The following is a 21864-nucleotide window of genomic DNA, read 5'->3' as shown; positions in this document are numbered from 1 at the left end:
ATTCAACTGCTCTTGGGCACCCTTGACTGCTTTCCCAGGCTGAGATCCCCCAGTAACCTCCCACCCCCGTCGCACCAGTATCTTTCCTTCTGCACTGGGCCAGCACCGCTGTTTCCTCCCTTGCCAGGCGACCACGCAACCTCCGTGAGTGCTCTGGGGGCGAGAGCGATGCCCACAAACCCATGCCGTCCTCCCATCCGTCCGCCGCATCCCCTGGCCCGTTGTCTTCCCAAAACCCACCAGGACTTGGCCCTCTGCATCGCTGCACCGGCCAACAGTGCGGCCTGGCAGAGCCGGCATCCCACGCCGACGGCAGTGCCAGCGCCCGGAGCAGATGGCGGGAGCCGACCCGTCCCTTCCCCGTGGCCGGTTTTCGGCCGGGAGCACGGTGGGCTCGGTGGGCAGGGCGGCGACACGGGAGCCAGCTCGGCTGGAGCGTCAGGGCAAGGCGTGTTAGCGGCAAAGCTCACGGCTATTTTTAACCTGGATGGATGAGAGCTTATTTCCTGACTTGGCTCGTGCGGCGCGGCGGCACGCGTGGCTTCCGCCGCCCGTGCCCGGTGGGTGCGGGGATGTGGCTGTTTTGGGTCATCAGATGGCAACCCTGAGCCTGAAATGGTTTTTTCTGGGAGCAGCAGTGGGAAGGGAGTGGGCTGCCGGGAGAGCAGAGCTGGTACCCCAGAGAGATGACCAGCAGCACCATCTTGGGCTGGCGTGGCTGGAGTTTGGGGTGTCTTGCTGGGCTTTGGGCTGGATGCTGCATCCATCAGCCTTTGGGTTTTCTCAGGCTGTATTTTTGAGTCCCAGTTATTACACCGTGACCCACCACGGGACTTCAAGCCTATTCCCTCCAGCACTTCACCTTCCCCCTGCTGCAAAACTCCTTGGAGCAAGTGCAAGAGATTCCCATTGGAGCAAGCCCCTGCCCTGGGGGATTTGTGAACAACCCCTGCACCTTTTGGGGTTCAGAAAACCCAGGTTGCTTGAAATCCCACCCTCTCCAGCTGCTGAGTTTTTGGAGGGGCTGGAGGATGGTGGGCATGTCCCCTGGGGCCAGGCTGCTTGCTGTGGGATGGGGTGGTGGTACCCCAGGTCCGAGCAGCCCCGTGCCATCGGGAGGACGGGTGACTTAGCACGTTTCCCCATCCCTGCTCCCCCCGCGCCTCCCCCTCAGCCTCTTCCTCCGGGAGGCCTGACACTAATGCAGCGGGAGCGGGGGGATTTATGGACGGCAGCCCTCCAATCGGGCCATCCGTCTTGATTAAATTAGCCCTAATGGCTCTGTGCTGACTTGCTCATAGTCCTGCGCAGCCGCGCTGGGGGCGTCGGAAAGGGGCTCAACAGAGACCCCACCGGGGTGCACCCCTCGTTTCACCCCCTTGCCCTCCTTCCATCACTTCCACAGCTCCTGAGAGAGTGGCCACAACTGGCCTAGGGGAGGCTGGATCCTGCCTGGAGTTCTCCCCCAGCTGGGAGCCCACCAGGGACACAGGGGTTCCCAGGGCTGGGGTCCTGTGCCCACACTTCTCTCTGGCACTGCCTAACCCTGATGGAAAAACATGGGGAACCTCTCTACTGCCCAAGAGTAGAGGGAAGCTGGGGCTTACTGGGATGGAAATCCCAGGCTATTTATTTGCATTTCCTGTAGTAAATTGGGGAGCGAGGGATAAGCCACCAGCATGGCCAGGTGGTGGGAACACCAGACTCACCAGTTCTGGCGGCCCAGCTCCAGCTGGCCCCAAGGGCTGCAGCCTCCCAGAGTGCCCATGTCTCTCCCTACATATTAGCCCCCAAATCCCCCACTTGCTGGAAAAAAGCCCTGGTAGAGCACCAAGTGGGGGAGCGGCCAGTGAGAGGGGGCTGGGACTGGGCACCCTGCAGCCACTCCCCTCAGGGTGCCCCTGGCCCGTGGCCAGTTGCCCACCCCAACTCTTCAGCCAATTTTTTGGCTACTGGGTGCATTAATTGTATCTCTTGCTGCAGGGAGTGGAGGGAGCTTTGGGCTGGCACTGCTGGCCAGGGATCGGGGCAGGGAGGGATTTGGGAAGCTTTCTGTGAGCATGGTGGGGTGGCAGGAGAGGAGCCCTCAGGGAGGAGAATGTCAGGGTACAAGGGGCTGCATGACAGGCAGAAAGGAGCAGTGTTTTGGGGTCAGGTCGCCCCTGAGTGGTCTTATTCAAGACCACCACACCCAGTGTGTGAGCTGGTGTTCCCTCCAACCTGCGAACCCCAAATCCTTGCTGAATATCCGTCAGGGTTTGGACAGAACAAGGCCCTGTAGTGCTTTTCATACCAGAATTTTAAAGTGTTGGTTAAAATTCAGTGTTTGTGAGACTGGTGGAATGGGGTGAGGTGGACAAGCCAGTGTGGAGAGGGGAGCGGAGGCAGCACTGTGAGCATTGCCCTGAAATACTCTGAATTTGGGATTTTTGAGAGTAGTGAGGGGATGATGCTCCTTTGCCGTGCCAGGGAGAGAAGGGAGCTGAGGATGAGGAGAGTCACTGCTCCAGGATGCTGCCGAAGGGGAGAGGGAGGAGCTACTGGTCCCAAACTTGTGGTGGGAGACAAGGAAGAGTGAAGAGGAGTCTGGGAAGGGGTGGGAGGTGATGCAAAAGGGCAGGTGGGGAGGGAGCCTCTCCATGTGCTGGGGTCTGGGGGGATTTATGGCTTTCCTGTGACCTGCTGGCTGCGTGACAGCCACGCTGAGCAGGGCTGAGCGTCGCTGTCGAGGCTGGAGGTCTCCTGGCGGTGATTTTTTTTTTTAACAAAGCCTGTGAATCCCCAAAAAAGGAACAGGCAGCAGCCCTGGGATCTCGCGGGTGACCGAGTGTGGAGGAAGTGTAGCAAAAATTACAGACGGTGGCTGGTTTGCATCTCCCTCTGGCTGGGAGCCAGCCGGGGTTGTGAGCCCACTGCAGCATCCTCTGCCTCCTGCTCCCCTCCACGGGGCGAAAGAGGCTGCCAGAGCAAGGTTTCACTTTGACCCTCTCCACAAAGGCCTCGCTGCTATAAGAACAGGGTGACCTGGAGACACCCAAACAGCTTAAAATAATGCTCACCACCAAGAAATAAACTTGGACTCCGGTCAATCTTTTTTAAAAAAAAAAAAAATAAAAATAATCCCCGCCTGCAATAAAAAGAAGTGGCTTCAGTTCCCAGCCCTCCCTCGGCTCCTCTCCGCACACACAGCCCCTGCCCCTCAAACCAGCCGAAAGTGAAGCCTTCAGGGACCTGGTACCCGCCATCGATTTTTCGTGGAAGGTGCCCAGAAAGGTGATGGACTGCGGGGCCGCTACCCCCCGACCGCAGCAGCCAGCACGGGGGAGCTGAGATGGATCCATCGGGAAAGGGTTGTTGCTTCGCTCTGGCTGTGGTTGTCGGAGCCGAGGCCGGGCTAGAAAAAGCAAGCGGAAGCCATCAAGGTGGAGGAGAGGAAGCGAGGAAGAAGAAGAAGAAGAAGGACCGAAGGGCTGGGGCGAAGCAGCCATTAGGAAAGTGCTGATGCAGAGGTTCCCTCGTGTCTACGGGCAGAGTTGGAGGAGTTGCTGTTCACGGACAAAGGCAGCAGGAGGGAGTGGAGCTTTGTAGAAGCCGGAGCCTGTCTCACTGGGTGTCTGTGTTTCATTCCCTGTCAAAAGCCTGGGAGCTGGGGGAAAAAAGCAGGGAAGCGGCGAGGCTGCAGCGCTCGCTCAGGATCAGATAGCAAGGAAACCAATAGCGGCGAGAAAAAAAAAAAAAAAAAAGAAAACCAACCCACATCAACCAACCAACCCACCCACCCTCCACGCTGAGGCTGGAACAGGCAGGTCCCTGCCAACTCCACAGCACGCAGCAAGCAGGGAAGAAGTCCACCCTCCCCGGGCAGGAGCGGAGTTGAGCCCGAAGGATATTTGATGACACTTCGGCAACGATGGGTCCCCCAGTATCTTCCAGAGCCCATTTGAGGGTGAAGGCTCTGAAAGCACAGAGGGAGTTTGAAGCTAAATTCACCTGAGTCTGGATCTCTTGGTCGCTGGGATTTATCTATTTTTCTTATTTTCTCCAGGGAGAAACCAAACCAAGAAAAAAAGCGTGGGTTTTTTTTTTTAATCTCCCTCCTTTTTTTTTTTTTTTTTTTTAAATTTTTTTTTCTTTTGGAAGAAGATATATATTTTTTTTTTCCCTGTGGTTGGAATGGAGGGGTTGGGTCTGTGCCTAAGAAGCAGCAGCCAAACGTCGGTCCTGGGAGAAACCCGAGTGGATGTGGGGTCCCCTGCCAGCTAACTCTCCAGGACCCGCAGCCCCACAGCCGGGGGGCCTGGATGCAGTGAGAGGTAAGTGCCGGCTCCGGTGTCTGCCGCCAGAGAGCCCGGGGCGACGGCTCCTCCGCTCCTCCAGCTCCGTCTTAATCCCAAGTCAGAGGCAAAAACAGCAGTCTCATAGTGAGTCAATCACTTCCACCTATTGCAGCCCTAATGGAGAAATAAGACGGGGAAGTTTCGCAGCGGCAGCTTCGGGGGGGAAGTCCCCCCTCACCCCTGTACCCGAATTGCCAGGCTGGGGGGGATGTTTTACCAGGCTGGCTGCCATCACCGTGCCAGTGCCATGGGCCCCCTCCCTGCCCAGCCAGCAGCGAGGGTTTGCTGCTGCCTTTTGGGGAGCGCTGGTTCCTCGCCGTGCTCCTGCTCCCCTCCTGCTTCCCCCGGACCAGCTCGCTTCCTCACCCAAAACTTTTGCACGCTGGTTGTTTTTGGCAATGCCCACGCAGGGTTATGCCCCTCTGTGCCCACACGTGTGTATCCACATGTGTGTGTGTGACACATGCTCGCCTGACCCTCTTACCCCCAACTCCCTGGACCCCGCCGGTGCAGGGACACGCTCAGGGTGAGCCCGGGAGCTGTGGGGCTGGGGGGTGCTTCGAAGGCAAACTGCAAAGCACAGGGAAAAAGCAAAGCGAGCCGAGCACGGCAGCGGCAGCAGCAGCATAATTGCATCACTGTAATAGTATCGGCGCTGAGCACGAGCCAGGCGAGTAAAATTGTCCAGAAAATGAGCTGTACTAAAGTGCCTCCAGTTTGCAGCACCTGCACGCCTTCGCTGGGTGCTCGAGGCCGTTCGTATTTTTAGAAGTCTCTCTTAATTATAGAACGAAGAGTGTGAGAGGGAAAATGGTGTGTATTTAGCAGCATTCGTTCCCGGACAGTTTTGCAGTGAATATGAGCACAAAATCACCAAATAGGGTTGTTTTTTTTTTCTCCCCCACTGCTCTTGTGATTTTGAACCACCTGTTTTGCCGTGGCGTCGGCAAACGAGGGCTGGATTTTTTCTTTCCTGTTCTTAGAAAGCGTGGTGATGACTTTGCCTGCAAAAAAGATGGGAAACAATCCCGATACCTTCCCTCTTCACCCCAAATCAACTCCAGTTTCTGTGAGACCTCCCCACTCACCATCCCAGGGGTGACACTGGTGGGGACAGGGGATTTGCCTGCCGGTGCTGGGTCTCCAGCAGGCACCAAAGAGCTGGGGATGTTTTACAGCTCACCGCTGTAAAAAATCCACAACAAACCCTGCAACAACTCATTTTGCTTCTATAAATCTCCTTCCCCTCATCCCTTTCTCTGCAAAACTTTCCGGGGCCTTTTGTTTGGAACAGCAGGTGAAATTCCCTTTGTGTGAGCACAAAGCAATGAAGCCACCAGAAAATAATGAAAACAAGACTAAAAAAAAAAACAACCAAAAAATAAAATAAAAAAACCCTTGCCTGCTCTTTTCAGGCCTGGAATAACAGCGAGCATTCCCGTCTGTGCCAGATACGCTTAATAAAGCTCTGGCTTTGCTAGGGAAGGCACCGTAAAGGCCACTTTATTTCTTGCCTCTGATCCAAAACACAGTTGGAAATCCTGTGTTGCCTCTGCTGCTCTTTACCCAAATGAGTTGCTTTGCCTGTGAAGTCAAGGAGGGTTTTTTCCTGAGCCCTGGAATGACCCCGGGGGATACGGCGAGTCCCTCGGGACCAGATGGGCTGGGATGTCGGTGTCCCCCCGTGCTGTGGTGCTCCCTGATGCTCCTTGATGTTCCCAGTGGGGTTCCCCCTCTCCCCGCCGGCCGGGGCAGCTTCACCGGCAACGCGGTGGAAACCGTTCCCGCTGCGGATAAACTTCAGAGGAGCTGTCTGGGGAACCGCACGGCGAGCTCAAACCCGGCGTTTTCACCCCCTCTGTGTCAGGCTGTAGGCTGTGAGTGCGCCTGAGAGACACGGGAACCTCACCCAACCTCTGTGCAGGTGGAAAGAGGCCGGGTTGGCAGTTTTGGGGGTGCTGTCTGGAGAGAGTGGGAGCGCAGTCGCTGTGAGGGATTGCTGGAGGGACGGGTCCGTCCCCCTCTCCTGTCGCCGCTCGGGTGTGTGGCACACGGAGCGGGCACCTTATGTAAGCGGCGATGGCAGCGCCGTGCCCCGGCCGTGCCATCCTGCTCTGCCACTGCTGGGCCCTGCGTGGCCTCTGCCACCTCTCTTATTCCTCACTCTGAGGGTCCCCTTCAGGTGCAGGGGCTGTTGTATCACTGTGGGAAGGAGCATAACCCTCACACCACCCGGGGGGACAGGGTGGTGAACGGCTCCAAGCGCAGGGGTTTGTCCGTGGTTTCTGAGGAGTTCATGATTCCATCCTTCCTGGCACTGGCTCTGGGGTCCCCAGCCCCTGGGAGCTGGCACGAGGCCTAAGCCCCTTTCTAAGCTCTTCTGCATCCCTTGTCTGAAGTCCAGCCTAATTTGGGTTCAGCACTGCAGGGCAAGGGTCAGCTCTCATGGATGAGGAGGGAAAATTGTCCTCTAAATGCGGGGACACTGGTTGGCAAAGGACCTGTGTCCTTGTCCCAGATCAGGAGCCTGTCCCTCCATCCCCACTGCAGGCCCCTGTGTTCCCCAGTGCCCACCCATCCACCTGCCCTGAACACAGTGTGCCCGAAATGGAGGAAAGGAGAGAAAAAGATGAGCATTTAGGGGCTTGGGAAAGCCCCTGAACCCCAGAGAGCGGAGCATGGTGGGCACCTCACTGCTCCGGCTCCACTCCAGCTTCTGAACAGGGGTGGGAGGGAGAAAGGTGGGAGTGGGGTGGCAGGTGACTAGGGGTAACTGTAAGCCTGTCACCTTACTGGGTTGTGCCCCTCTTCCATCATTCCTGGCTTGTTCCTAGCTCGTTCCCTAGTTCTTTCTTGGTCCTTCAGTCCCAGCTCGATCCTGGATCCCAACTCGACCCCAGTTCCCAGCTCACTCCCTCGTTCCCAGCTTGCAGCAAGGCAAGTCTGCCGGTGGGCGATGGATTTTTTACAAAGCTCTTTCAGATTCCCCCGTTGGACTTTTGAAGCATCTGGTATCACTATCTCAGCGTCATTATGAATTAATTAACATTAATTTCCTGTTCTGGTATCTCCCATTGCTAAGAGCCTTAGCCTGGGCTTTTTCCCCCGCCACACACGCCCCAAACAGAAATGACCACATCCAGACCGTGCCTGGCAGAAAGCCAGAGAGAAACCACGTGTTTGGGGGGCCGTGGGCTCCCCATCCCTGTCCCCATCCCACACCGTGGCAGGGGATGCTGCCAGGCTTCCGATGGTCTGTTAGCCAGGATAGGGCTGGTCCTGGGAGAGCCTCAGTGCTGTCAGCACTGTCTGCCCCATTGCCATGCCCCCAGCACAGGGTAGAGGTGTTTTGGGGATGGGTGATGCCGGCTGTGCCATCCCTCACCTCTGTGGGATGAAGGGCGGGTGATGCTGGGGCTGTCCCGTGAGAGAAGGATCTTCCCTCTGGCTCTGGGAAACCCTGATCCTGGCTCCCCAGCCTGTGCTAGAGGCACCAGGGATGTTCTCCTCTGGGATGCTGTCCCAGGGATGCTAATGCCAAGAATGCTGTTCCTGGGAGTGCTGATCCCAAGGAGATTGATCACAGGGATGCTGACCCCAGGAAGGCTGTCCTCAGGGATGCTGACCCGCTAGATATGTGAGGATGGGAATACAGACATAGCAGGATGGGATGAGGCTGTGATCCTTTGCCCCAGCCACATTCATCCTGTTCTGTGAGTCACCCCGATGGAGGCACAGCCCGGGAGTGGCCACCTGCTTCCATCCCCGAGCTCACCTGCATGGGTGAGCCCTGGTGGGTCCAGAAGGACTCAGAGGGATGTGGGTGCAGCACCTTCTGCCTCCCAGCCCCATACAAGCCCTTTGCCTGCCCCATTTCCTGCCCCAGAGCAACACAACCCTCCTGTCCCCCCTCTGTTGCCCCCCTGCCACCACCAGGTGCCCCACGGCAGGGCCACAGCAACCCCCAGGGCCACTCCAAGCCCCGCTGAACCCTTTGCAGTGTTGGCTGAGTTGGTGGCATCTCCCCCCGAGCTCCGTGAGCCCCGTGGCCGAGGCGGGGAGGGGGTGGCAGCCCCCGGGGGGGCCGGGGGATAACCCCGGTGTCCTACATCCCCGGAGCCCGGCTCGGGCTTACGTAACAGCCGTGCTGCAGTCTGCTCTGCTCAGCGCCAGTGCCACCGGCAGAGCTGCAGCGCGGAGCCCATCTCCCTGGATATTTGCTTTTTGGGGAGAGGCAGGAGGGAGGGGGACACCTGCGGGGGGAGCCGAGCCTCAGGGAGTGGCCAGGACCTGGATGGGGTGGTTGGCAGAGCTGACTGGGTGCAAGGTGGGGGTGTCTGCCCCCAGACCCATCTCTCAGTGACCTTGGAAGCCAAATTCCCCCCTGGATGGCAGCACAGTGTGGAAGGAGGGGCTGGGGAGGGGGAGAGCAGAGAGGGCCCTGCCGTGATCCTGAGTGAGGATCAGGTTAGACACTCTGTTGCATCCTTTGCCAACCATGCTCCTTTCTCTCTCTCTGGGAGAGCACTGTGAGAATGGGGAAACTGAGGCAGGAGGCTGTGACATCCCGTGGGGAACAGGTACCAGGGTCCCTCTGGATGGGGAGGGGATGGGAAATTACCAACCCCTCGGATAACCCCGGGTTGGAAATGTTCTGGTCCAGCCCAAGCTCTTTCCCCCGAGCCAGTGTCCCTGCTTGGGGCTGGCACATGGGCATAGGGAGCTGCTGGAGCTTGGAGCAGCATCCTGGCAGAGAGGTGCAGCTCTGGAGTGTGTGTCATGGCACGAGACATGGGGGGACATCAGGCTGGCTGCAGGACCCTTCCTGTCCCCAGCTTGAGTTCCTAGGGAGCTGCAGGTGCTGGAGCAGAGAGCTGGGGGGAGAAACCTCACTGCCAGGTTGTGCTGAGGCTGTGGTCTGACGGGGGACCTGTGTGTCACTGTGCCTGACAGCTGCCAAATGCCAGGATGCACCTGGGAGCTGACCATGTGCCAGCACCCACCAGGAGCCCGAGGGTTGTGGGTGGGCTTGGGGCACTGCTAGCAGCCTCAGGGCTCAGGGTGGTACTTGCTGAATGTCCCTCTCCAGCCAAAACATCCGGCACAGCTCTGCTCTGGCATGGCTCTGCTCCAGCACAGTTCACTGAAGCAGGAGGAGGGACTGTGTCCCAGTGGTGACCCAGTGTTGTGGGGACCTGGTGGGTCTCTGACCCACCCTGAGGGTGCAGGGTCACCTTGTGCCACGGGCAGCTGGGCTGTGCCTCCGTGGTACCTCATGGCCAGTGCTGAGGTGGGGGCCATGCCACTGTGGGAAAACCCAGTGTGACCCCAGTGCAAAAAGCGTGATGTCACCCATCAGTGAGAGCCAGGGCGTCCTGCAGGGACCGAATCACCGAGACCCCCCTCGCTCTTCCCCCTTTGCCCCTTGCTCCCAGGCTCAGCTGGCATTTCTCCCAGGGCTTGGTGGGATGGAGCCCAGCCACCCCCCAGCATCCTGCCAACTCCACTGCCTTCCCTGAGCATCCTGACCAGCCCTAGAGCCTGCTGTGCTCGGCACAGGGACCCCGCACCCCGCAGCCAGGGGGAACCAAGGACAACAGTGAGCTCATCCCTCCTGCCCAGGCTGGGAAAATCATTGCATTGTGCTCACTGCAACAGGCTCAAAGGCCTTTGGTTCCCTTTTAGGACACGTCTGGAAAGGAGCCACTGAAACAAATGCCAGGAAAAATAACCCTTCGGTAGGGACCACTTTCTTCGTGGGTTTGGAGGGATCTGAATGTGGATCCCTCACCTTAGAGGGATCCCTTTGGGTCCGTAGGGATAAAACTCACCCCAGCGTAGGCCCCTTGTTTCTGCTCAACCTGGACCCATGGGGTGATTTTAATGTTTGGGAAAGGGGTGCTGCTCTGAATTGTGCTGCTCTTCGTCTCCGCCACAGCGCAGGGGAGCCCTGGCACAACCCCCCGTGGGTTGGACACTTGCCATAGTGGGATCCTGCTCCCCAGCCAGGGTGGGATCTGGCAACTGAGAACACCCTCCAACTCGTTACACACACGGGCCAGCTAATCTCCATCTGACAGCGAGTCATCCTTCCCACCGTGCTGAAGGCTGGAATGACAACGTGGTTAAAGGGGCTGATGAATTAAGTGCATCTTATAAATACATCAGATATTAAAATTCCCATATAATTACAGTGCAATGGATTATGTGTGGTGCTGAAGGGGAAGCGATTCAGCGGAGCAAAGGAATTACAGTGATAGAGGAGAGGCAGCGAAGCGTAATCACACCCAGCTCTGTTGGGGGGGCAGAGCAGGGGCTGGTTTGGAGCTGCAGTGGGAGCGATGCTGAGCGGCACCGGAGCTCTGCTGGCATCCAGGGCTTGGATGGGATGCTGCAGCTGTTAGGGAAAGTGAGTTGGACCTGCAGGGTTTGTGGAGGGGAGTAGGAGAGACCTTTACTCTGTTTCAGCCCTTGTTCTCCCAGGGAGAAAGGCACCCTGCTCCCGGGCTGGCTCTGGCCAGACGGATCCACGGGCTTTGGCCATTGCTCACTCCGGCACCCCACTGCTCCCAGTGCTCCTGTGTGTGACCCAGCAGTCAGTCCTTGAGCAGATCAAAGACAAGAGAACCTGATTTCCTTTCCCCTTTCCCCTTTCCCCTTTCCCTTTCCCCTTTCCCCTTTCCCCTTTCCCCTTTCCCCTTTCCCCTTTCCCCTTTCCCCTTTCCCCTTTTCCCTTTCCCCTTTCCCCTTTCCCCTTTTCCCCTTTCCCCTTTCCCCTTTTCCCCTTTCCCCTTCCCCTTTCCCCTTTCCCCTTTCCCCTTTCCCCTTTCCCCTTTTCCCCTTTCCCCTTTCCCCTTTCCCCTTTCCCCTTTCCCCTTTCCCCTTTCCCCTTTCCTTTCCTTTCCTTTCCTTTCCTTTCCTTTCCTTTCCTTTCCTTTCCTTTCCTTTCCTTTCCTTTCCTTTCCTTTCCTTTCCTTCCTTTCCTTTCCTTTCCTTTCCTTTCCTTTCCTTTCCTTTCCTTTCCTTTCCTTTCCTTTCCTTTCCTTTTTTCCTTTCTTCTTTCCTTTCTTCTTCTCTGTCTCTTCTCTCTGTCTTTTCCTTTTTTCTTCCTTTTCCCCCCTTCTTTTCCTTTTCGTACTCTGTTTTTTTTTTTTATTTATTTCTTCTTCTTCTTCTCCTTTTCTCTCTTTTTTTTCCCTTTCCCCCACTCTCAGGCTCCATGTTCCCAGCCCCCCCCAGGCAGCTGTAGGTACGAGGTCCAGGCAGAGCTGCCAGGTCACCCTTCACTCCAGGTGTCACCGGACAGCCCTGCCTGTCACTCACTCCCTCTCTCCTCTGTGCTTTCCAGCATTGGTGACTCAGGGGGGTCTTTTTGGTGCTTTCAGCCCCCCTGCCCCGCTGAGGGGGTGCCACCTACAAGGGGCCTCGCAGTCAGTGTCCGCGGCACGATTTGTCTGCGGAGCTGCTGGAGCAGAGGCTTTTCCCTAATGAGCTGATGCCGGTTTGCTCGCTAATGATGTGGAGCGGTGCCATCTCCAGACAATTAAGTGGTGTTGTCCCAGGCTCTAATAAGGGCACGGAGAAAGCCAGGCATGGAATGCTGTGTGATGGCACGTGTGCGGGCATGGAGCGGGGCCGCGTCGAGGCACCCACTGAAACCCTACGAGGGCCATTGGCCCGTCCCACTGCCACCCATGCTGCTGCCTCCTCCTCCTTCTCCTCCTCCTCCTCCCCCTCCCCAAAAGGGCCAAGAGTCCCACAGGACACTGTCCCCATCATGCCCCCACACTCGGTGAGGACACGGGGCTGTGTGACACCCGCCTTCGCTTGTGCAACAGCGTTTGTTTGCTAAGTAGCAATAACTGGCAATCCGTGCCGTTCCCCCCGTCATTAATTATTATTAATTATTTGTTTTGCAAATAGGGTTGAGGAGTACAGAACTGAAGGCAACACAAACAAAAACAGTCCTGGGCCCAGGCATTTATGTAACAGCAGCAGAATGGGCACTGCAGGAACCCCCGGAGTCACCCGGCCTCCACATGCTGTCCCCTGCATGGGGTCCTCTGGGAGCTGGGGACAGGTTGATGGCATCGATGGCAATGGGCACTGCAGGGCTGGTGCTGGAGGGGACTGTAGGGGTGAAGGATATGGGATGTAATAGGGAAAATGGTGCTTTTTAGGGTCCTGGGGGATGAGGGTGATGGGGGGGACCCAAGGGTGGAGGGGAGGTTTGTTGGTGATGGGTGGCTGAGGCAGGTGCTGCTGGCAGAGATGGGAAGGTGATCACTGTGTGTTGTACGTGCTGATGGTGTCCTGTCCCACCCCTTTCCCCATGGTCTATCCCTAGGAATGTTATCTGGGGAGAAGTTGGGGAGTTTCACCAAAGCTGTTACAGTAAGTGGCAGTTTCCTGTCTCCATCCTCCCATCTGGAGGGTGAACGGGGCTGGGACCCAGCTTTGTGTCCCACTCACCCCTCTCCCTGGTACTGATGGTCCTGGGACATTATTTTGATGCTCCCTACCCTCCCTTTCCCCTCCATCCGAGTCTCTCTCCTCCATCCATGGATCCCTTCCCCTCACATGCCTCTGATCTCACCATGGACCCCAAATGCAGCCAGCCATCACATCCCCATGTCATGGAGCAGTAACACCAGTGACACTGTGCTGCAGGGACACAGACTGGCAGCAACAGGGCCCTACTCAAGCCCTGCTTGAGCAATGGGAAAGGGAACTGAGAAAAAATGGAAATTAAAGAGAGGAATGAATTAATAAGGATCCTGCCTCGACCACAATGGCTTTGTTTCAGGAGAGCTGATACCACACACTAGCTAAGGCTGCGCCTCAGAGGGTTTTGGGAAGCAGAGAGGTTTTGGCAATGCCCAGGTGCAGTTTTGGTGTGTGGCGGATGTGAGTGTGTGTTCGAGCTGGGCTTGGTCCCTGCCCAGCCACTGATGTCCCCTGGTGTCCTGTCACTGTCCCCAGCCGAGGCTGCAACACTAGACAGCCCTTGTCATAAAGCAGAATCCTGGCAGAATGGAGACTTGGGGCGAGAAACGTGTTCTCACAAGGCCATTCCCGTCCTGCTGGGTGCCACTGTGGGCAAAGCCCTGGAACAGCAGACATCCTGGCTGGAGGGCTGCTGGCTCCCACTGTGTAGGGAATCACCCTGTAGTATGTGTATAGTACACCCTGACTACACTGAGCACAGGACAACTTATGTGCTTGTAACAATCCCTATCTCCATACTTCAAGCTCCAAGTGGATCACCTGTATGTCCCTCCCCAGCCCTGGTGTTATTTGCTTTTTGCACTTACTATATCCCCCAATCACTACCCCATAAAGCTTGTTGCTGTATTTCCTCCACTCTGGGGTATTTGTTCTTTAGGGGAACATTTCTTTAGGGATATTCCCAGCAGGGATGGGAGAGGAGCAGCACTTTGCACAAGCTGTGCTCAGTGCTGCAGCGACGTCCTGACAAAGCTCTCCCATTATTCCTGTGCCTGATGTCCGTGGGGAATTCAGCCTCTTTTCTTCCTTTTCAGCTGCAGGAATCAGCTCTGGCTGCTGCCAGGGTTATCTCCATCCTCCAGCTTGCAGCACGCTCTGCTAGTTCCCCATCCCTCTGAGGTCTGGGGCTTGACCCTGGCCGGGCAGCACGTGCTCCTGCGGAGGAGGACGATGGCTTTATTTTCCCATCACCAATAATGGGTTTGGAGGTAAAATCTGGAGAAAAACTGGGGACTCGTGGAGGTTCCCTGGCTGCTGCCTGGGCACTCATGCGTGCTCACTGCCCCATCCTGAGCCCAAGCCTGGGCCGGTGGCTGCAGGGAGGGCTGAAGCCAGATGCCTGTTTCTAATAAAGCTCAGCTCCCGCCGTGAGCCGCGCTCATCCTCGCCCGCTCCAGATGATAACGGCGGGGATGCCGCCGCCGGACGGACCTCGCGGTACATGTGAAAAGCAGATGAAGGTGAAAGGATCTTGCATCTGTGCACTAGTCCAGATTTGTGCAGTAAGGATGCTCTAAGGAGCATCTTGCCCGAGACCTGTCCCCCGTGGGGGGTTCGTGGGGCTGCGGGGGGCCGGAGGCGCAGGCGGAGGGCCGGGACACTCCGTGGAGCGCAGCAGGAAGGAAGCGCTCGGTGAGGACACAGCCAGCACTGCGTGCACGTCCTTACATATGTGCTATTTTCAGCTTGACGGGGAGCAGGCCAAGTTCTCCAACAGATTGAGTTTGGAGCTGAAATCCTCCTCTCCTCCTCCCCGCTGCCCAGCACCCACTGCCTGCAGGCACAGAGAGTCCGATGTGCCCAGGGCACCTCGCTCTGCCCCGCGCAGTCCGCAGTCCCACTGGGAGGTGCCCGCGCTGTCCCAGTGGTGACGCTGCCCAAACCCCCACCTCGTAGCAAGGCCACAGGATCTGCTCAGGGGGCAGCTGCTCTAGATTCTCCCTTCTTGACTTCAGGTTGGTCCCAGACACCAGCTCCAGCATCCTCCCAAATCCATCTCCACTCTGGACCAGTAGCTTCACCTGCCTTTCACTTCGCACGCTCGTGCACACTCCCATTCGCCCTCTCTTTGCTTTTTATTCCAAGTAGAAAAAATCCCTCCTTCCTCCTCTCCCCAAATCCCCCCCTCCTGTCACCTCCCTTCACCCCCAGCACTGTGACCCTTCCAGAAGTGCAGCTGCCTTTGCAGCCCTGTCCTCACCCTGCTTGAAATGCAGGAAAGAAATCCATGTGCAACTTACTGTCTCAGCACCCTGTAATCATTTTGTCAGCCGAAAAGCACTTTTGTCAAACCCCCACAGGCAAACAGGGAGGGGATGGATTGGGGAGAGGCACCTGACACCACTCTTTCCTTTTCCCCCCTGTTTCCATCCAGGGTTTTGTTTTACTGGTGGGACAAGCACTGGGTTTTTCTCTCATTTCCCTCTCTGTGAGTTTCAGCGGCTGTCCGGAGAGAGTGAAAGGAACAAGGAAAACATTGCAGGAGGGCAACGAGGCTGGAGAAAATGCATTGCCAGAGGCTGGGTCTTCTCAACAAAGTGCAATTACACAATGGGAGGAGAAAGCTGTTAGGCCAGAGAGGGGTTTCCAACCAGAACTAATGGACCTCCACGCCTGGTCACCTGGGATGGCCCCAAAGTGTCCCTGGCCCCTGTTGGATGCTGTGGGGCACTAAATGGCTCCTTCTGTCTTGCACATGATCTGCTCTTGGAGGTCTTACAGCAGGAGGTTGATGTCATCGGTTTGCTCCTTCCTGAAAGCAACAAACCAGGAGGCAGCAGCTGCCTGGCCCAATCCTGGGAGCCCAAACCTTTCTCCAGGGCCAAGTCCCTGAAGGAGACATGGTTCTCTTCAATGTCAGTTCTCCTGCTCTGGCTCTGGGAGAATGGGGTGTCCCTTTCTGGGCCCCTTCTGCACCCCTTCACAGCCGTGGGTGACACCAGCCCTTGTCCTCCAGGAAAACGGGGGGAGGCAGTTAAGTATGTCATTCCATATGGACTCAGGACAGATGGGTTTCCCAGGGACAGGAGGATGGTGGTGGGGGTGGACAGGCTCTACTTCAAGTATAGGGACCTCTGATTTTGTGGTTCTTCCCTCCCTGCTTTTCTTTTGGCTGGCACTTGCCTTCGCCAGCCTGCGTCACACCAGCACCACGGGGAGTTTGCACAGAGCTGATCCGTCCTCCCTAACCTTTCCACTAATGAGGAAGCAAATGCCTGGGACGGCTGCAGTGCTGGAAAGTTGGAGCCATCACAGCCTGAGGGCCCCACGACTCTGCCCATGGCCCCATCTTCCTTTCCCGTGTCTTTAGCGGTGTTTTGGGGTGCGAAGAGGAGCTGGGAATGAGATGCTCCATGGAAGTTTTGTGCCCAGGCTGGTACCACTGAGTGCTTCGTAAAGCAAAGCACTCGACGAGCCTCTCCTAACGAGCAGGCGCTCGTTAACTCTGCGTGAAGTGTTCGCAGATCTCCAACACAGGGAAAAAAAATCCCCAAAACCCACTTGCAAATGCTGCTCGTTTAATTAGGGTACGAGGAAAGGCTCATCCATCCTTATGTGTCCAGCGTGTCCTCATCTGCACACGTGAAATTCGGGCCATCAAACACTCCCAGCCCGCTCCTGTCCGGAGACAGGTCTTTAAATCATCCCCGAGCTCTGGGGAAACTGCAGACAGCTCGAGAGCGGAAAATGAAAAGGCAAAACGTTGTTCCTGGAGCTCCTGCCCTGAATTATTTGCTCAGCTTTAATAATAAGTTACATGTGAGCAAAACCAAAGCTGCTCAGATGATTTTCTGGGGAGAACTGGTCCAGTGGGTGCTGAGGTGTCTGGTCCTCGGCTCCTCCAGCACCCTTGGTGCACGGGAATGAGTGAGCTCCAGCAGGATGGGCTGGGAAAAGAGAAGAAATAAACCCTCCTCAATGCATTTTTGTGCAGTATCCAGATGCAGGAGCTGGGATTGAAGCTCTTTCTGGTGCTGGAGGGGACAGCAGTGTTGGGGATGATCCTGCTCTGTCCCCTCTCTGCTGGCCTCATCGCTTCCATGGGCTAATACCTGGCAGGAATCAGCAGGGAAAACTCTGGGCTGTTTCCCTGCCTTATTCTAGGCTAGTTTGACTAAATCTAGCTCGTTTAGGATGAATCACTCCAGCACTGCTGGTTGTGACCTGCTGGCCACTGTGCTTGCTGAGCTCCTGCAATTCCTCTTTTATTGATGAAAATGTGAAGTTGCTTTTTCTGCCCTTTTCTCCAGGATCATAGATTGCAAATAATGATTGCCTTAAATATAGGCTATTTCCCAGCTTTCTGGGGATGGGATTGCTGGGTGTTCAGTGCTGGTTCAGCACCAGGATCCAGGCCTGAGCTGCGTTAACATGGTTCAACAGGCATCTTAATTTAACTCTCGGTGATTTAACTCTCCCCTTTCTCACCTTCATATTTTTTAATGTACAGAGTGGATGAGGTCTTGCCACTTGGATCCAGCTCTGTTGAGCTGAGATGAATCCCACTTTCTCTTCTACAGGGTCACACGGAACACAAGGAGATGTTTGCACCGAGTGCCTGTAGCTGAACACATCTCCCTGGATTTATTGGTTTCTGTTTGCTGCTTTTTCTCCTGTTTCCTTTCCATGGGGTTATTTATAGTCAGGCCAACTCTACTCCCATCCTTCTCTCCCCCCAGCCTCCCCAGGTGTTGCCTTGAGGAGGCAGGTACCTTGTTCCCAGTGAAGGATGCTGTCGGGGCTTAGCCCAAGGGCACAGGTATAAAACTTCCTGCAGGAACAATTTGCTGCAGAAATCATGCTGAACCATCCAAATTGGATGGTTTCAGGGGATCAACCAGGACTACACTGAGATGATCTCACCCGCTTGCTTCCAGCCTGATCCCACTGCTTGTGTAACTCAAACATGTTTTGCAAGGAAAATCCAACCTGACGATCCTTCACCCTCTGGACTGAACCAGGACCTGATTTTGGTATTTCTGGAAATAGTAAAGCATAATTTTTTTCACCCAGTTTCTTCTCTATGTGTATCCCATGAGAGCCCCATGGAGTTTGCTGACACAAAGCTGTGCCCCCCCCAAGACAGTGGAGGGTCTGGGCTCATTGTTAAAAGATGTGTAGATGTGGCACTTGGGGACATGGAATAGTGGTGAACTTGTCAGTGCTGGGTTAATAGTTGTACTAGATGATCTTAGGGATCTTTTCCAACCTTAATGATTTTTTTATGGTGCAGGAAGGCAGGGAGGTCTCCAGGAAATGGGTTAGTGGCTCCGCATCTGTCTGGCTGCCTGCAGGACCCAGTAAACTTCACCCCAAAATTGAAAACATGCTTTTAGGGTAAAAAAACAAAACCAAAAAAAACACAACAAAAAAAATCAGTAGTTCCAATGCCATCTGTGTCTGCAGCCTGGCACAGCAGGGACAAGCTGCCTGAGCACCTATGCCGGGGAGCTGAGAGAGGTGGCACGAGCCTTCCTCCTCCCTTCCTCCCCCTTGGAGAGGAATGTCCTGTTTCTCTTGGGAACAACATATCTGCTTGGCATCTCTCTCTTTGGAAGCTTTGATTTCTTTTCCAACTGTGGCTCTCCAGCCTCAGCAGCATGTCTTGGATATTTTTTTCTCCCCACGGTCCCCCTCCTGTTGATCCCAGGGGGAAGGTTGTTGGAAACCTCTCCAGCAGCCCTGGCCGGAGGGGATGGAGGGACTGGGGGCAGCGAGTTGCCAGTTCATTTGTTTTCCTTGATGGGGCTTCAAAAAAGTGATGGGCTGATGAGTTTTGAGTCTCAGGGGGGCAATTTCCCTGGCAGCATCCAAGTTGTGTCACCTCTCTGCTTGGCTCTGTGACGACAGTGTTGATTTGAATTCTTCCAACTTAAGACTGATTTAAATGATGGTGAAGTTGGGGGGTGGCGTGTGGGAGTAGAGCACTGAGCGCTATTCTTTTTCGGTTGTCATATGCCTCCATAAAGACTTCTGCCTTGGGGATTTGCATAGATCCGTGGTCCAGATTGTGCTACAAAACCCACCGGTGGTCTGCAAAGCTATGGCAACGGCTTCTGCTGGCTCCCGAGGCAGATGAAGCTGGAAAGTTTAGGTGTGTTTGCAAGTCTCATGCCATGATTGTTCCTTTTTGGTTTGGGAGCTGCAGACGGGGCTTGGAGCGCAGCTGGGAGACTCCTCTTCACTCCTGACCCACAGTGTTCCCCCTCCTCTGCAGCCCCACCCCCTGGGAAATGTCTCGCTGTACCTTCATTCTATTTCCTATTCTATTATTTCCTATTCTATTCTATTCTATTCTATTCTATTCTATTCTATTCTATTCTATTCTATTCTATTCTGTTCTCCTCCACCATGTGCTGCTTTGCTGAGCACTCCCAGCCTTGCACTCCAGACCACTCTACTTTGATGGTGAGATGGTCGGGGGGAAAAAAACCATTCATGATTTGTTTTTGTGAAAAATAGGTGTTTGGGTAATGACCTCAGGGGAGGGAGGCTGCAGAGCCAGCCAGTCTCCTACCAGTGAAACCGCAGGAGGCGAAGGAGTGGGATTGTGCAAATGTCCCAGTCACAGGGAAAGCTTAATTCGGTCGTTGTAATCGCTGAGGACACGCACATCTGTAGGGAAGCAGGCTCCCTTCCTCGCGCTGCTCCCAGAAGGGCTTGTTTGTTTAATTTTATCTCGCCGGGAAAATTATAAAAGGAAAAAAAAAAAAAAAACAAACCACCAACCACGACTCAGTGGTTTTCTCAGCTGCAGCACAAAACCACCCCAGCGGAGCCCGGAGAGCGCCGGGAGAGAAGCCCTCGCCTGAGCCCAGGTATTTCCATGGGGAAGAGGGGCAGTGAGGGGCTGTGTGACCTCCCCCACCCCCTGCTCTGCCAGGACCCCGCTGCCTGCCTGTGTGGGGCCGGGCAGGATGGAGCTGGCTGTAGGAATCATCAGAGCTGGAGAAATCTGGACATTGCACCCACCACTCTGCTCTCCCACTTCCACTCCGTGCTGATAAACCCCGCTGCCCACGGCAGCTGTATCAGGAAAATAGGGACATATTGGCTCTTTGAGAGGCTGGAGGAGGATGGTGGTCCCTCTGGGGACCCCAACACAGCAGCCTGGCTTTTCCAAGTGCCAGCAATGCACTTTCTAACTGAGTGGAGTGGGCAAGGTTGGATTTTGGGGCAAAAAGTTGAGATCTTTGTGATGGTTGCTGCTCGGCAAGCTGCCATGTAAAACCCTGCCACGGTGACGGCTGGTGCTGCTGGACAACGTGGGAGCGCTTGTGCTCTGGTTTTCAGCTCATTTTCTTCGCTGTCATTAGTTTAAATTTCCGAGGAAGCCTGGGCTTGGCATCGGACGCTGACATCCTTTAATTTAACAAATGCGAAAACGGGACCTTTTCCAAGCGGAGTGATTAGAAACGTCCCGCTCCGTTCCGCAGCCGCCGTGTCGGGCGCTGGCCGGGCCGTCGCCCCGCGCTGTCACAGCCGCCCCCCGCTTCCCCCCCCTCGGCGGGGCTGCGGCTGAGACCTCCCACACTCGTCACACGGGTGTGACAGCCCGTCATCGCCGTCCCTGCCCGCCGCTCAGCGCCGTCGGGTGCTGCCGGTGGTCCCGGCTGGCAGGGAGCAACAGGGGGGATGGATGCAGGGGGGCAGCTTGTCCGGGTGAGGGATGGGGCCGTGCCCCCCGTGGCACCCCCTGCAGCACCCCCGGAAATCCCGTCACCCCTCTGCCCCGAGCAAGGGCCTTCTCCGCCTCCGGGTTTGCGTACGATGGCGCGTGTCCCCCCTAAGCTGCTTAATGAGGGTTAAGAAGCTAACGGGCTTATTTCCAACAATGATTTCCACAGCTCTGCAGGTGGCCCTGGAAGCGGCGGGTCCCCGTGCCCACCCGGGAGCATCCTGTCGCTGTTCCCATCAGCCGGCCTGGGGTGCCATGAGCTTGTCAGTGCTCAGCCAGCTGCCTGAGTCAAATCGGTGGCCGTTTTCTGGGTGTTTTAACACCCTGTTATAAAGACCCAGGCTGTGGTTTAGGTAGGGGAGTGGAGGAGGGGGTGGCATCCCTATGGATACATCACCCCCCCGCCCTGGTCCCTCTCATTCTGCCTCCAGAGCATCTCTGCAGCATCCCTGGGCGGTCGCCTGGAGACGGCCACGGCGGGTTGCCACAGCGACAGAGCCTTCTCTCAGCATCCCTCCAACTCCACAGCCTTGGCCGAAGTTGGGAGAGAGAAAAATATCCCAGGGAAGGGACACCACCCTCCCCTGGGGTGGAAACCACAGGGCTGGGGGAACTGAGACACAACTGGTGGGTTTGGAGGCAGCTGTGAGGTGATGGAGAAGGGTTTGGAAGCTGCCTGTGTATGTAACAGGGCAAAAAGTGATGGAAATGGGGCTGGTGGAGGGCAGGGGGTACCTGCAGAGGCTGGGAGTGGGGTCAGCACTTTGTGGGGGGCAGGTGCTGGTGCAGGAATCTGCATGAGTCCTCCCAGCAGCAGTGATTAATAGTCACCATGGCAATGTCAGCTGTGCTCAGGTTGTCACCTGTCGTGACAACCAGCATGTGCTGGGATGGGCTGGAGGGGTGCGGGCACCTGGGGGGGATCAGCCACCCAGAACCCAGACAAAAACTTGGGGTCCCCTGCACAGGGTGGGGGGACCGGCCACAGAGCCAGCAAGGTCCCTCAGGGATGGGGTCCCACAGGGGGGCACAGTGGCACGAGGACCCTGGGAACCTGCTGCAGTGAGGGAGAGGAGGGTGAAGCCCTTTGGGGTGACAGTGGCAGTGGTGCCCCCTGCCAACCCCACCACGGAGGGCTCTCCCCCCACCCCAAGCCTATAATTACAGACGATGTCCGTGGAGGGCGAGGAGAGGTTACGTAACTTCGGCATTTGGAAAATTCTTTCTGCTCCCTTATCGGCTTTATAAATATCTCGAACTGGGGCCAGGCCAGGCTGGGGGGGAGGCGATGACAGGGGCTGCAGCCTGTCCCCACGCTTGGGCCCATCCAGCCACCATGCT

At 56.2% G+C, this 21864-nt stretch overlaps 1 protein-coding gene across 1 annotated transcript in view; it reads left to right on the top strand.

Moving 5' to 3' along the window:
* Positions 1-3427: 3427 nt before the first annotated feature.
* Positions 3428-21864, top strand: part of LOC116794710 (ATP-sensitive inward rectifier potassium channel 12) — a 33976-nt gene continuing 15539 nt past the window's right edge. The window contains exon 1 of the mRNA XM_032703636.1: positions 3428-4313. The gene's annotated coding sequence lies outside the window, so the exon portion shown is untranslated. The remainder of the gene's footprint in view (positions 4314-21864) is intronic.

This window comes from Chiroxiphia lanceolata, chromosome 16, assembly GCF_009829145.1.
Source record: "Chiroxiphia lanceolata isolate bChiLan1 chromosome 16, bChiLan1.pri, whole genome shotgun sequence".
Classification (NCBI taxonomy): domain Eukaryota; kingdom Metazoa; phylum Chordata; class Aves; order Passeriformes; family Pipridae; genus Chiroxiphia; species Chiroxiphia lanceolata.
This window is presented reverse-complemented; position numbering and strand designations above follow the sequence as displayed.